This window comes from Arachis hypogaea, chromosome 17 (genome assembly GCF_003086295.3).
Source record: "Arachis hypogaea cultivar Tifrunner chromosome 17, arahy.Tifrunner.gnm2.J5K5, whole genome shotgun sequence".
Classification (NCBI taxonomy): domain Eukaryota; kingdom Viridiplantae; phylum Streptophyta; class Magnoliopsida; order Fabales; family Fabaceae; genus Arachis; species Arachis hypogaea.
The window spans coordinates 50,829,892-50,846,784 of NC_092052.1; the positions used below are offsets into that span (position 1 = coordinate 50,829,892).

General features: G+C 36.9%; 1 non-coding gene across 1 annotated transcript; it reads right to left on the reverse strand.

Annotated features, from left to right (window-relative positions):
* Positions 1-15,786: 15,786 nt before the first annotated feature.
* Positions 15,787-15,894, reverse strand: LOC112768090 (small nucleolar RNA R71). The gene has a single exon (XR_003185529.1). It is a non-coding gene; the product is annotated as a small nucleolar RNA R71 (small nucleolar RNA).
* Positions 15,895-16,893: the final 999 nt, after the last annotated feature.

Here is a 16,893-nt window from a genome sequence, read left to right on the forward strand (position 1 = left end):
CATTCACTTGTCTTTGTATGCACTAGCTATTTTCCACTGTTGGCTTTTCATATGCACTCAAGAGCATGTGTTAATGTCATCTACATTTTGCTGTGCATCATTCACCCTCTTTTCCGTTTCCTTCCATGCTGTATATCTCTTTAAATTTAATTTTCTTTCTCTTCCCTTCTTTCAAGATGGCCACCAAGAAAGGAAAGGAGAAAGCAACTTCCAAACCACCAGCAAGAAGAGGAACTAAAAGAGCATTAGTGGCAGAGCCTTCTTCAACTGCAGTCAAGCCCTCAACAAAACGAGTTAAGAGGATAATAAAGGTTGATGAAAAGGAGAAAGCCTTTCCAGCAAAGGACGCTGCACGATTTTCCAATCGCTACTATGAGCAGATGTTCCCTATCCTGGCAGAACGGAACTATAACAATGAATACCTTCTTATCCTCCCGTCCAATATTGCCACCTTTGTTGAGCCGCAAATTGAGCGAAGACAATGGGGATTCCTATGGAGACAGCTGATGAGAGAACTTTTGCGTGGTCTAGAAATTTGCGGATAAATCCTCGTTGCAAGTATAGTTTCTAAACCTTTAAAAGTTCTTTCATACAAACGTTTGGTTGTCACAAGTAACAAACCCCTTTGAAATTGATAACCGAGTATTCAAACCTCGGGTCGTCTTCTCAAGGAATTGCAGGGAAGTATGTTCTTATTATTGGTTATGCAAAGGTATGTTTTGGGGTTTTTGGATCAAGGTAAAAAGTTAGAAAAGCAATGGCAGAGGGAATAAAATAATAACAATAAACATAAACTCTTGGCAAGGTATTAGAAATTGGAAGTCCAGATCAAGTTATCCTTATCAATGATAATGAAAATTGAATCTTAATTTCACTTAGTTAACCTTTGCTGTAACAAGGGAAGGTCAAGTGACTAATTAGTTAGATCTTTGAATCCTAGTTAATTCCTAAGAAAATTTTGGGATTATTGAAGATCAATTCAATTGGTAAGATAACAATTAACAATTAAAGAGGTTCTATGACTGGACTTTCCCATGGAGGTTCTGCATCTCCTAAGTCTTCAACCAACTTTTCTTCTTGAACAATGACAGCTTCTTCTACTTGTTCTAGTACGAATTCATTCTCTGTCTTATCCACTGGGGTTTCTGGTATCTCCTTCATACTATGCTCTTCACTAGACTGTCCACATGGGGCTGTGGCTGATCCTTGTGTATTTAAGCGTCTAGAAGCCCATTGAATTAATACTTGCCCCAGTTGTTGAGTGGTTGCCTGAAATCGATCCACTGTTTCCTTGAAACAATCCTTTGTCTCTTGATGCACTCGGCTTTCATAAGTAGGATCATAGTCATCTTGGATTGATGGATATGGAGATGATGAATATTGAAGTGGTGGTTCTTGGAAGTAATTGGGTTGGAATTGGGGTGGTTCTATATATAGTTCATATGGCTCATAAGGTGGTTGGTATGGTGATTGAGGGTTAGGGTCATATGGAGGTGAATGGCAGAAAGGGGCTTGTGAGTATGGTGGTCCAAAGTCATGTTGAGGAAAGGGTTCATAGGCATATGGTGGTGGTTGTTGATAGTCCACTGGAGGTGGTTGTTGCCATGAGGGTTGATCAAATCCTTGTGGCTCCTTCCATCTTTGATTGTTCCAATCTTGATGCCTGTTCTCATTGTAATTTCTTCTTCCTGCAACATAATTGTAACCAGACTCATAGCCAAAGGGGTGAGAGTTCATAGTAGTAAATAAAAATTAAAAACAAAAATAAATTTAAATTTAAATTAAAAGGTTATTTAAATTTTGAATTTGAAAATTAAATTTTGAAATTTTGAATTTTAAATTTTTGAATTTTGAATTTTTGAAATTTGAAATTTGAAAATTTTTAAATTTGAATTTTGAAACTTTTTTTTAAAATTTGAATTTTGAAATAAGACAAGATAAAATAAAAATTTTAAAATAAAAACCAATAATTTCTTAACTTAAGAAAAAGAAAAAAATAAAAACGAAAATAAAAACAAATAAACAAGCAAAAATAAAATATTTACAATAACCAATAATAAGGCACACGTTTGCAATTCTCCGGCAACGGTGCCATTTTGATGAGAGAACTTTTGCGTGGTCTAGAAATTTGCGGATAAATCCTCGTTGCAAGTATAGTTTCTAAACCTTTAAAAGTTCTTTCATACAAACGTTTGGTTGTCACAAGTAACAAACCCCTTTGAAATTGATAACCGAGTATTCAAACCTCGGGTCGTCTTCTCAAGGAATTGCAGGGAAGTATGTTCTTATTATTGGTTATGCAAAGGTATGTTTTAGGATTTTTGGATCAAGGTAAAAAGTTAGAAAAGCAATGGCAGAGGGAATAAAATAATAACAATAAACATAAACTCTTGGCAAGGTATTAGAAATTGGAAGTCCAGATCAAGTTATCCTTATCAATGATAATGAAAATTGAATCTTAATTTCACTTAGTTAACCTTTGCTGTAACAAGGGAAGGTCAAGTGACTAATTAGTTAGATCTTTGAATCCTAGTTAATTCCTAAGAAAATTTTGGGATTATTGAAGATCAATTCAATTGGTAAGATAACAATTAACAATTAAAGAGGTTCTATGACTGGACTTTCCCATGGAGGTTTTGCATCTCCTAAGTCTTCAACAACCTCTTCTTCTTGAACAATGACAGCTTCTTCTACTTGTTCTAGTACGAATTCATTCTCTGTCTTATCCACTGGGGTTTCTGGTATCTCCTTCATGCTATGCTCTTCACTAGACTGTCCACATGGGGCTGTGGCTGATCCTTGTGTATTTAAGCGTCTAGAAGCCCATTGAATTAATACTTGCCCTAGTTGTTGAGTGGTTGCCTGAAATCGATCCACTGTTTCCTTGAAACAATCCTTTGTCTCTTGATGCACTCGGCTTTCATAAGTAGGATCATAGTCATCTTGGATTGATGGATATGGAGATGATGAATATTGAAGTGGTGGTTCTTGGGAGTAATTGGGTTGGAATTGGGGTGGTTCTATATATGGTTCATATGGCTCATAAGGTGGTTGGTATGGTGATTGAGGGTTAGGGTCATATGGAGGTGAATGGCAGAAAGGGGCTTGTGAGTATGGTGGTCCAAAGTCATGTTGAGGAAAGGGTTCATAGGCATATGGTGGTGGTTGTTGATAGTCCACTGGAGGTGGTTGTTGCCATGAGGGTTGATCAAATCCTTGTGGCTCCTTCCATCTTTGATTGTTCCAATCTTGATGCCTGTTCTCATTGTAATTTCTTCTTCCTGCAACATAATTGTAACCAGACTCATAGCCAAATGGGTGAGAGTTCATAGTAGTAAATAAAAATTAAAAACAAAAATAAAAATAAATTTAAATTAAAAGGTTATTTAAATTTTGAATTTGAAAATTAAATTTTGAAATTTTGAATTTTAAATTTTTGAATTTTGAATTTTTGAAATTTGAAATTTGAAAATTTTTAAATTTGAATTTTGAAACTTTTTTTTAAATTTGAATTTTGAAATAAGACAAGATAAAATAAAAATTTTAAAATAAAAACCAATAACTTCTTAACTTAAGAAAAAGAAAAAAATAAAAACGAAAATAAAAACAAATAAACAAGCAAAAATAAAATATTTACAATAACCAATAATAAGGCACACGTTTGCAATTCTCCGGTAACGGTGCCATTTTGATGAGAGAACTTTTGCGTGGTCTAGAAATTTGCGGATAAATCCTCGTTGCAAGTATAGTTTCTAAACCTTCAAAAGTTCTTTCATACAAACGTTTGGTTGTCACAAGTAACAAACCCCTTTGAAATTGATAACCGAGTATTCAAACCTCGGGTCGTCTTCTCAAGGAATTGTAGGGAAGTATGTTCTTATTATTGGTTATGCAAAGGTATGTTTTGGGGTTTTTGGATCAAGGTAAAAAGTTAGAAAAGCAATGGCAGAGGGAATAAAATAATAACAATAAACATAAACTCTTGGCAAGGTATTAGAAATTGGAAGTCCAGATCAAGTTATCCTTATCAATGATAATGAAAATTGAATCTTAATTTCACTTAGTTAACCTTTGCTGTAACAAGGGAAGGTCAAGTGACTAATTAGTTAGATCTTTGAATCCTAGTTAATTCCTAAGAAAAAGTTGGGATTATTGAAGATTAATTCAATTGGCAAGATAACAATTAACAATTATGCTATTGAGTTAGATAATTCCTGAGTTACTGATTTCTTAACCAAAGCCAAAAGGAAAAGAATAAATCTATTGGAATAAAGATGTCTTCAGATGGGAAGCAGTAATCATGTAAATAAAAGAAAGCAATATTAAACTGAAATACCTCAAATTGCATTAACAAAAGAACTTAAATCTGACATAGACATGCATGGAAAAATAAATAAAAGAACATTGAACCTGGATTGAGAGTCACTCCTAAAACTAAGAGAAGTCCTAAATCCTAATCCTAAGAGAGAGGAGAGAACCTCTCTCTCTAAAAACTACATCTACTCCTAAAATTGTGAATCTGAGAGCCTCTTTATGAATGGATGCATTCCTCCACTTTATAGCCTCTAATCTATGTTTTCTGGGCCGAGAACTGGGTCAAAAATAGCCCAGAATTCGCTGGCTGCGAATTCATTTGCGCTGATTTCCGTCACTTGTGATGCGGCCGCATGGATCACGCGGTCGCGTTGCCTAGCGTCAAAGAAACCATAGCATATTATATAACAAATCGAAGCCCCGGACGTTAGCTTTCCAAGGCAACTGAAACCACGTCATTTGGACCTCTGTAGCTAAAGTTATATCCGTTTGAGTGCAGAGAGGTTAGGCTGGACAGCTTAGCAATTTCTCCAACTTCTTGCATTCCTTCTACTTTTGCATGCTTTCTTCCCATCCTCCAAGCCATTCCTGCCTTATAATATCTGAAAATACTTAACACACATATCAAGGCATCTAATGATAATAAGAGTAAATATAAGATCAACGAAGCATGTTTTCAATCAAAGCACATAATTAGGAAGGCAAATGTAAAACCATGCAAATAGTATGAATAAGTGGGTAAAGAGTAGATAAAAACCACTCAATTGAGCACAAGATAAACCATGAAATAGTGGTTTATCAACCTCCCCACACTTAAATATTAGCATGTCCTCATGCTAAGCTCAAGAGAAACTATAAAGGAATGAAGAGGAATGGTATGAAATGCAACCTATGAATGCAACTACATGCTAAATGCTTTTACTTACTTGGTTAAGAGTAAATAAGTTCTCCAAGACAAATACAAACCAATTTCTACTAATTCAAATCATACAATAAAAATCAAGTGAACTTGTAAGAAGACAGCTCATGAAAGCAGGGAACATAGAATTAAGCACTGAACCCTCACTGGTAGTGTATATCACTCTAATCTCTAAAGTGTATAGGGTTATTCACTCTACTCTTCTCTAGTTATGCTTTCTAAACCTTGTTCTTCATCTAACCAATCAACAAATATTTAATGTACTAATGCAAACATCATGAGGTCTTTTTAAGGTTATAATGGGGCTGAGGTAAAGGTAAGGATATATGTATGGCCAAGTGAGCTATAATATGAATCTTCGATTAACCTAAGCTCTCACCTAATATACATATATTCTATATACTTTTAAATTCATGCCTAGCTACCCATAATTCTCACTTTTGTATAATTTCCATGCTCATGTACCAAATTTTTCTTTAATTTTTATCACATGTGCATTGATTTTTCATTAACTTAGCATTGGGGTAATTTTGTCCCCTTATTTATTTATTTATATTATATATTCTTTTTTTTTAGAGAAATAAACATAACTTATCAATGCACATGGATTTTCTATTATTTTTCTATTTTGGTTTTTCATGAGTAGGTTCCCAAATTCCAAATATTCAAATAAATTAGAAACATGATTCATTCCCTTATTAACCCATGTTCCCAAAATTTCCCCACACTTATTTGCTACACAATCTCTATCTTAAGCTAACCAAAGATTCAATTGGGATAATTAATTTGTTTTCCGCTTAAGGCTAGTGATGTGGTTATAGAACAGAAGGGGATTAAAAGCTCAAGGGGCTAACAAAGGTGATGTAAAAGGTAGGCTTATTTGGGGTAAGTGAGTTGATAATCAAATATGGCCTCAATCCTACGCAGCATGTAAATATACTAAACAAAGGACATATAGACTGGAACAAAATACAGATTACAATCATAGAAAAGGAAACACACAGGAATAAAATATTTATGGTTAAATAATGTAACCATGTAAATAAGCTCAAAGTCTCACAGGTTGTGTGTTCTTTAGCTCAAAAACCATGTTCCAAATACAACTTCCAAACAAGTTTAACACATAAAAATTTTTAAAAATTTTTTATTTAAATTAGTGAAATTTTTTCAAAAATAGGATCTTAAAAAGAGATTTATTATTTTAACCAAGTAGTAACTAAATGCACAAAATCAAATAAATATGCAATCAAATATGCAGATGTAACAATGAACAAATAAAGAAAATAAGATTATTGGTGTTGAAAAGAAAGTACTAACCCACGGAGATCGGTATCGACCTCCCCACACTTAAAGGTTGCACCGTCCTCGGTGCATGCTAAGATGTACAAGTGGACGGGCTGTTCCAACTGATACTTTTCGTCAAGGATTGTGCAGATGGGCTTGTTTGTCTCTCCCATTAAGAAGCTTTTCCTCTCCATTTGTGGTGGCCATCCTGAAAGAAGAGGGAAAAGAAAAAGTAACCCAAAAATAAAGATAGAAAATAAATAAAATATGGGTGTTAATGCCAGATAATAAGGGTCTCAATTACATGGTAGCTACAACATGCAAGTGAGAAAATAATAGAAGTACATGGCAGATCAAGAGTGCAAAAAATTTGCAACAATGGGGAGAGAGAGTGGGTAATGAAAGACAATGTAAGTTCATGGCAATGCAAATGAAGTTCATGTATTATAAAAGATTTGCATTGGCAGATAATTGATATCATCCCACAGTGTAAAACAAGTTACCAAAATAAATTCAAGAAAAGATGCAACAGTTGAAATTTTTTTTTAACACCAATAGAAAAATAAAAAAAAATTTAGAAAAGAAAAATAAAAATATGTAAAAATGCAATGAATGAAAATATGTAAACAATTTAAATAAAATAGAATGGAGGTGAAAGAAAATAAGAAAGGAAGAAGAAAGAAATAAGAAAAGATAAGAAGAATAAGGATTCAGAGAAGAAAAGATAAGAAAATTGGCACTAATCTGGATAGGTTGTGCGACGCTGGCGACGCGGTCGCGTGGGTGACGCGGTCGCGTGGTGCGCAAATAACACTAGGCGACGCGGACGCGTGGGGCACGCGATCGCGTGACTCGATTTGTGCTAGTGGCGCGAGTGCAGCCTCGCGGTCGCACAACTCTCTGTTCAAAACTCAGTATTGCCAAATCCAGGGTGACGCAGTCGCGTGGGGCATGCGATCGCGTGAGTGGCCTTATTTCCAAGATGACGCGGACGCGTGGGGCACGCGTTCGTGTGGGAGGGCTTGGGCTGCCAGCACGAGTCCAGCCCAACTCAAGCACAACTTTCGGCCATGCACCATTTTTACGCCGATTTTAGGTCACGCGGTCGCGTGGGAGGCCATTATTCCCAGGTGACGCGGTCGCTTCAGCGACGCGGTCACGTGGGGTGATTTGTGCCATTGGCACGCCTCCAGCGCTGCTCCTGCGAAACTCTCTATTTATATTAATATTGTCTTCTGTCTCCTTGCGACGTGTACGCGTCGCTAATGCGATCGCATCGCGTGCTCCCTTTTTTTTTTTTTTTGTAATCTGAAAAATGCAGAATGCAGTGTTAATATGAATGTGATGCAAAACTCCAGGTTCAATATAACAAAATAAAATAAAATTCAAAAACAAATAAAACTAAATAAAAATGAAAAAGGACGATTATACCATGGTGGGTTGTCTCCCACCTAGCACTTTTAGTTAAAGTCCTTAAGTTGGACAATTGATGAGCTTCTTGTTATGGTGGCTTATGCTTGTATTCATCCAAGAATCTCCACCAATGTTTGTTTCTCCAGTAACCTCCGGGGTCCCAAACTAGACGCAGAAAGCCTTCAAGTAAGTTAAAGCAAGTGACCAGGCCCCAAGAGTGGTGATTGATAGAATGGATTCCGGGGTCCCAGACCTTGCCTTTGCACCCGTCTTTTGGTTGAGCAATATTGTTCCCTCTGGGTGGCAAGCAGTCTGAATTCTCACCTAGGCGGCCAAACAACTTCCTAGACCCATTCAGTTGAGCTCTATACCAACCTTTACGTTTAAACTTAAAGCTTCCAACCATGATGAACCTTGCAGGACAATTCTTACCACTGACCATCTTCCTTTTACTCTTAATGCCACAAAGAGCTCTAAGTTGACCATTCGTCTCCAGTAGCCCATATTCAAGTGGGATTAGAAAGCTAGGGGATATGAATTTTACTCAGTTGAATGTTGTGAAGGATGATGGCAACTTAGGGAGAGGCATTTTTAATGAAATTGCAAGCTCCACTCCCTTGTGCTCTCTTCTGATAATTACCACCTCTTTGCAAGCTTCTTCAATTTCAACCTCTTCCTCTTGGTAGCTTTCTTCCAATTCAATCTTCTCTTCATTGCTTTCCATGGGCATGGAAGGTTGTGCTTCTTCTTCTTGAATCTCCATCTCTTGAACAACCTCTTCTAAGTCTTTAATCGTGATATGCCTTGGAGGTTGTACACCCTCCTCAGCATCAAATTCAACCGTCTTGGAAAGAGGTTCTATGACTGGACTTTCCCATGGAGGTTCTGCATCTCCTAAGTCTTCAACCAACTCTTCTTCTTGAACAATGACAGCTTCTTTTACTTGTTCTAGTACGAATTCATTCTCTGTCTTATCCACTGGGGTTTCTGGTATCTCCTTCATGCTATGCTCTTCACTAGACTGTCCACATGGGGCTGTGGCTGATCCTTGTGTATTTAAGCGTCTAGAAGCCCATTGAATTAATACTTGCCCTAGTTGTTGAGTGGTTGCCTGAAATCGATCCACTGTTTCCTTGAAACAATCCTTTGTCTCTTGATGCACTCGGCTTTCATAAGTAGGATCATAGTCATCTTGGATTGATGGATATGGAGATGATGAATATTGAAGTGGTGGTTCTTGGGAGTAATTGGGTTGGAATTGGGGTGGTTCTATATATGGTTCATATGGCTCATAAGGTGGTTGGTATGGTGATTGAGGGTTAGGGTCATATGGAGGTGAATGACAGAAAGGGGCTTGTGAGTATGGTGGTCCAAAGTCATGTTGAGGAAAGGGTTCATAGGCATATGGTGGTGGTTGTTGATAGTCCACTGGAGGTGGTTGTTGCCATGAGGGTTGATCAAATCCTTGTGGCTCCTTCTATCTTTGATTGTTCCAACCTTGATGCCTGTTCTCATTGTAATTTCTTCTTCCTGTAACATAATTGTAACCAGACTCATAGCCAAAGGGGTGAGAGTTCATAGTAGTAAATAAAAATTAAAAACAAAAATAAAAATAAATTTAAATTAAAAGGTTATTTAAATTTTGAATTTGAAAATTAAATTTTGAAATTTTGAATTTTAAATTTTTGAATTTTGAATTTTTGAAATTTGAAATTTGAAAATTTTTAAATTTGAATTTTGAAACTTTTTTTTTAAATTTGAATTTTGAAATTTGATTTTTGAAATAAGACAAGATAAAATAAAAATTTTAAAATAAAAACTAATAACCTCTTAACTTAAGAAAAAGCAAAAAATAAAAACAAAAATAAAAATAAATAAACAAGTAAAAATAAAATATTTACCTTAACCAATAATAAGGCACACGTTTACAAGTATAGTTTCTAAACCTTCAAAAGTTCTTTCATACAAACGTTTGGTTGTCACAAGTAACAAACCCCTTTGAAATTGATAACCGAGTATTCAAACCTCGGGTCGTCTTCTCAAGAAATTGCAGGAAAGTATGTTCTTATTATTGGTTATGCAAAGGTATGTTTTGGGGTTTTTGGATCAAGGTAAAAAGTTAGAAAAGCAATGGCAGAGGGAATAAAATAATAACAATAAACATAAACTCTTGGCAAGGTATTAGAAATTGGAAGTCCAAATCAAGTTATCCTTATCAATGATAATAAAAATTGAATCTTAATTTCACTTAGTTAACCCTTGCTGTAACAAAGGAAGGTCAAGTGACTAATTCGTTAGATCTTTGAATCCTAGTTAATTCCTAAGAAAAAGTTGGGATTATTGAAGATCAATTCAATTGGCAAGATAACAATTAACAATTATGCTATTGAGTTGGATAATTCCTGAGTTACTGATTTCTTAACCAAAGCCAAAAGGAAAAGAATAAATCTACTGGAATAAAGATATCTTCAGATGGGAAGCAGTAATCATGTAAATAAAAGAAAGCAATATTAAACTGAAATACCTCAAATTGCATTAACAAAAGAACTTAAATCTGACATAGACATACATGGAAAAATAAATAAAAGAACATTGAACCTGGATTGAGAGTCACTCCTAAAACTAAGAGAAGTCCTAAATCCTAATCCAAATAGAGAGGAGAGAACCTCTCTCTCTAAAAACTACATCTACTCCTAAAATTGTGAATGTGAGAGCCTCCTTATGAATGGATGCATTCCTCCATTTTATAGCCTCTAATCTATGTTTTCTGGGCCGAGAACTGGGTCAAAAATAGCCCAAAATTCGCTGGTTGCGAATTCATTTGCGCTGATTTCCGTCACTTGCGATGCGGCCGCATGGATCACGCGGTCGCGTCGCCTAGCATCTGAGAAACTATAGCATATTACAGATCAAATCGAAGCCCCGGACTTTAGCTTTCCAACGCAACTAGAATCGTGTCATTTGGACCTCTGTAGCTAAAGTTATAGCCGTTTGAGTGCAGAGAGGTCAGGCTGGACAGCTTAGCAATTTCTCCAACTTCTTGCATTCCTTCCACTTTTGCATGCTTTCTTCCCATCCTCCAAGCCATTCCTGCCTTATAATATCTGAAAACACTTAACACACATATCAAGGCATCTAATGGTAATAAGAGCAAATATAAGATCAAAAAAGCATGTTTTCAATCAAAGCACATAATTAGGAAGGCAAATATAAAACCATGCAAATAGTATGAATAAGTGGGTAAAGAGTAGATAAAAACCACTCAATTGAGCACAAGATAAACCATGAAATAGTGGTTTATCAACAGCCAAGGCAGGTCAATCTTTCTTGGGTAGTTGAGTTCTACTCTAACTTCTACATGCCGACCCTGTAGTCTGTTTATGTCCGGCAGAAGCAAGTCCCCATCACAGAAGAGGCCATTCAGCAAGCTCTGAGTCTTCCCCCTATTCCAGCAGGAATGGACGCTTTTCAAGAAGCCACCCTTCAGCGCCAGAGATACCAATTTGACTGGGACTCCGTTCTCGGAATCATCGCAGCACCTGGCAGCCGTTGGATCTACGGATACCACCGTACCCGCCCTAAGGGAATCTTGGCTTCAGCATTTACCTTGGAGGCTTGCATATAGGCACAGATCATGTCCCATTACGTCTTTCTGAGCACTCATGAGTCCTCCTTCACTGCGGACATGGTTGTTCTACTATGGTGCATGCTTACAGACCAACCTCTGAATCTCTCAAGACATATCCGGAATGCTATGGAACACGTACAAATTGCGGGCAACTTACCTTTCCCCGCCTTGGTCTCAGATCTTGTCTCAGCAGCCGGAGTCTCCTACAGAGCTGGGGACACTAAAGCTGTGCTTCCACGGGATGATCAGTATGTCCCTAACGGGAAATACCTCAGACTCTCAGCAGCCACTACAAGCCTTCCTACTGCCCCAGTTGAAGATAATCCTTCTTCAACACCACAAGCATCTACAACTGAGAAATTGCTCCAGTAGATAATCGAACGGTTGGATCGGCAATAACAGAAAGCAAAGATGAGAGAGCACCGTAACGAGCACCGATTCAAACACCTCAAGGAGCTACTCATGGGACACTTCAGAGACTCAGATACCCCGGATTCCACTTCCTTTACTAGCACAGGGAGCCATGACGGTCCCGATGATGGAGATACTGCTACCAGCCCACCCCTGTTCCTGATAGATGGCACCGAGGACGGTGCAAAGCCTTAAGTGTGGGGAGGTCGGTCAGTACCTGACTTCCAGAGGTAATTTCTCTTAGCTAGCACCAATAATTAGGATATTTTAGTTAGATTTTCTTTCCTTTATAGAATAGAATAAATTGCGTAGGTTAGGATAGTTGCATGCATGTTCTACTTGATTGAAAAGACAATAAGTTTCTTTTAAAAATCTATCTTTGGAACAAAATTTCACTAATTTTTCAAAAATTTTTATGACAAATTTGCTTGAGTTGTATTTGGAACATGATATTTGAGTTAAAGAACACACAACCTGTGAAAGATTTGAGCCTTTATGTATGGTTACATTATTTAACCATAATTATTTCATTCTTGTGTGTTTACTTCTCTATGATTGTAATCTATATTTTATTTTATCTTATATGTCCAATATTTATTATATTCACATGCTTGCACATGATTGAGGCCATTATTTGTTATTAACTCACTTATCCCAAATAAGCCTACCTTTTACATCACCTTTGTTAGCCCCTTGAGCTTTTAACCCCCTCTTGTTCTATAACCACATTACTAGCCTTAAGCAGAAAAACAAATTAAAAATCCCAAGTGAATCTTTGGTTAGCTTAAGATAGAAATTATGTATCAACTAAAGTGTGGGAACATTGGGTAATAAGGGAATGTATTTAATTTATTTGAATATTGAGAATTTGGGTACCTACTCATGAAAAGAAAAACCAAATTAGAAAATAATGAAGAATCTATGTGCATTGATACGTTATGTTTGCTTTTATAAGAAAAAAAATTTAATATATATATATATATATATATATATATATAAAATAAATAAGGGGACAAAAAAAAATTACCCCAATGTTAATCAATGCACATGTGATAAATTAAAAAGAAAAATTTGGTACATGAATATGGGAATCATACAAAAGTGGGAATTATGGGTAGCTAGGTATGATTTTAAACTTGTATAAATTATGTATATGTTAGGTGAGATCTTAGACTAATCAAAGATTCACTTTGTTAGCTCACTTAGCCTTATATATATATACATCCTTACCTTTACCTTAGCCCCATTACAACCTTGAAAAGACCTCATGATGTTTGCATTTGTATATTAACTGTTGTTGATTGGTTAGGAGAAGAACAAAAGTTAGAAAGCATGACTAGAGAAGGATAGAGTGATCACCCTATACACTAGAGATTAGAGCGTACATACATTATCAGTGAGGGTTCAATACTTGAATTTTCATATTCCCTGCTTTCATGAGCTATCTTCTTGCACCTTTATCCATTTTATTGTGTAATGATAAAATTAGTGGAATTTGATTTGTAATTGTTTTGAAGAGCTTATTTACTTTTGATCAAGCGGACAAGAATCATATAGTTGCATTTATTTATATACATATAGGCTTGCATTGCATTTCATGAGTTTCTACATGTTCATGCTCATTTCCTTATCTCCTTCAATTAAGCATGAGAACATGCTAATGTTTAAGTGTATGGAGGTTGATAAACCACTATTTTATGATTTATATTGTGTTTAATTGTGTGGTTTTATCATGATCCTTACCCACTTATTCATTAAATTAGCATGCATTTAGATTTCCTTCTTGAATTTATTACATGTTTGAAAACTGCTTCCTAGAGACTTTAATTATTTATTTTTAATTCTCCTTTATTCCATTCGATGCCGTGATCTGTGTGTTGAGTGTTTCAGACTTTACAGGGCATAAATGAGTTGGAGATTGGAAAGGAAGCTAGCAAAAATAGAAGGAACACAAGAATTTGAGGAGATAACCAGTGAGAAGTGACGCGGTCGCATGGCTCACGCGACCGCGCGAAGGAGAGCAAATCGCAGTGACGCGGCCGCATGGCTCACGCGGCCGCGCAGATTGGAAAAGCTCAGGCGACGCGGTAGCGTGGATGACGCGAACGCGTGGCAAAGAAAAGCGCGAATGACGCGTCCGCATGGATGACGCGATCGCGTGACATGTGCGATCTGCATAATCTGTAGAATTCGTTGGGGGCGGTTTTGGACCTTAATTCGACCCAATTTTCGGCCCGGAACAGCAGACTAGAGCCGGAGAATATGCAGAAACAAAAGACACATTCATTCAGAGACAGTGGGAGATCCAGTTTTAATCTCTTAGGTTTTTCTCTCTGGGTTTTTAGAATTTTAATTTTCAATTGGTCTTAGCATTGGAACATTGAGAAGAGTTATTTCCTCATCAAGACTTCGTCATTCTAGTTCGTTTTCTCAACTTGGTTTTATTCTTCCATGTTCTTTGTTTTGTTCAATTTTTTCATTCAGATACTTTTATGATTATTTAATGCAAGGATTATTTCTTTTTAATTCAATTTCAATTCCAATAATCATGTCTTCTTTTAATTCCCTTTCATGTGTTATGGATTTATTATTTACGATGAGTGAGTAGTTTCTTTACTTGATGGGGAGTTGATTAAAAGGAACTCTTGAGTTGGAAGGATTGAAGGAAAAATTTGTAATTGGGTTAAATGTTGGATTGCTATCCGGTCACCAACGCCAATCCCTTTGAACTAAGTTGGTTGCAACTTGTGAACAGATCCGGCATTCCAACTTGTTTGACTTTCCCTTCCCTAGTAAAGGATAACCAAACAGAACAACCATTAATTATAAATTAATCTTACAATCATTCCATCAATAGTAGAAATTCCAACCAATCAACTCCCAGTCAAGGCTTTTATTCATATTAATTGAATTTCCTCAATTTAAATTCCAATTTACCTAACTCAACTTCTTTGAACATCTGATTAATAAGATAGCACACTTTTCTGCAACTCGTTGGGAGACGACTTGGGACTTAACACTCCCAGTAATTTTTAATTTAACTCTCTGTGACATAATTTTAAATTGATAGGCAGATTTTCGGTGAGTTAAGAACTATACTTGCAACGTAACCATTTTAATAATTTTTAATTCACCAGCTTTTGCGTCTCATAATTTTTTGGCGCCGTTGCCGGGGAGTTGCAATAGAGTGCTAAATTTATTAATTAGAAGTTATTTAATTGTATTTTATTTTATTTTGCTACTATGAGCTGCATGTTTCTTCCGTCAAATGACGCGTTCACTTCCTGATCCACGCTTGCTAATATTCGATCCTGAAATTGAAAGGACAATTTCACGAATAAGGCGAGAACAGCGTCGGTTAGCTCGCTCTGAGGACGGATCTGAAAGTGAATCTGAGGAAGAAACCAGCCCCCGTTCTACTGATTCGGTTGTTTTACGTGCAGAAAACATGGCAGCTAGGAGAGTTACCATCCAGGAGGAAGGAGCCCCTGATTTTACAATGCAACCGTTTCAAGCGCATCATCCAGCGGTAGCTACAGATTTTGAAATAAAGACCGCACTGCTAAATTTGATGCCCAAGTTTCATGGCCTACCTGCTCAAGAGCCTATCAAGCACTTGAGAGATTTCCAGGCAGCCTGTTCTACTGTCAGCCGTGATGGCACTAATGAAACTTCAATTCTGCTGAAAGCTTTTCCATTTTCTCTGGAGGGAAAAGCAAGAGAGTGGTACTACACTCAACCTCTAGCAAATGTATCCAACTGGGATACACTCAGAAAGGAGTTTCTAGAGAAATTCTTTCCATCTGAAGTTACTGATAAACTAAGGAAGGATATCTCCACAATTGTTCAGGATGACAATGAGACTCTCTTTGAATACTGGGAGCGCTTCAATAATCTTCTAGAAGCATGCCCCCACCACATGATTGACAAGATCATGCTACTCAGCTATATCACACAGGGTATGAGACCCCAAGATAAGACCACATTGGAAAGTGCCAGCAATGGGTCTATGAAGAAGTACAAGACCACTGATGAAGCTTGGCAAATGATCAGTGATTTAGTTGAATCTACTAGGAACCACAGACAGAAGCAAGGCCATTCAAAAGCCGTTGCAGAAGTATCTTCTAGTAGAGAGACTGCTGCTCTAACTCAGAGTATATGTGAGATGACCAACTTGCTGAAGCAAATGCATTTGAATCAACAAGCTCAGCAAGCTCAACCTCCTCCACCACAGCAAAACTAATAACTAGTCCCACAAAGAATTTGTGGAATCTGTGCTGATTATAGCCATTACACTGATGAATGCCTGTAGCTCCAACAAGAAGACAACATGGTGGCATCCACTCACAACTTCTATGACCGTCCCAACTAAGGTACAATCAAAGTGGAAATAATAACCATGGATGACAGGACAATTCAAACCAGAATTAGAGGGACAACAATAACAGAGGAGGCAGAGATAATCAGGGAAATCAGAAGTGGAACAATAACAACAACAGGCAGCAAAATCAACCTTACAGAGCACTTCACCTGAGGCAGAACCAAGGACCACAGAACAATCAGCAGCAGACCTCTCAATTTACTCATTCTTCGTTATCTTCTAATGAAGATTTACTACAATCTTTTGAGAAAAGACAACAGACCATGGAAAACAACATCATGAATAGTATTAATGCCAGTCTGAATGGTCTCACCTCTACTCTACAAGCTTTTATGACACAGTTTGGATCAGCACAAAATTCCAGTAACCAACCTTCAAGCACCACTGGAATCCCCTCTCAACAATTACCCAATCCAAAGGGAGGCATGAAGAACTAAAGTTTGATGGTTTAGAGGTTATAGCAAACTCTCGTTGTAAGTACAGTTACTAAACCAAACAATCAACCTTTCTTACAAATGTTTTGGGTGTCACAAGTAACAAACC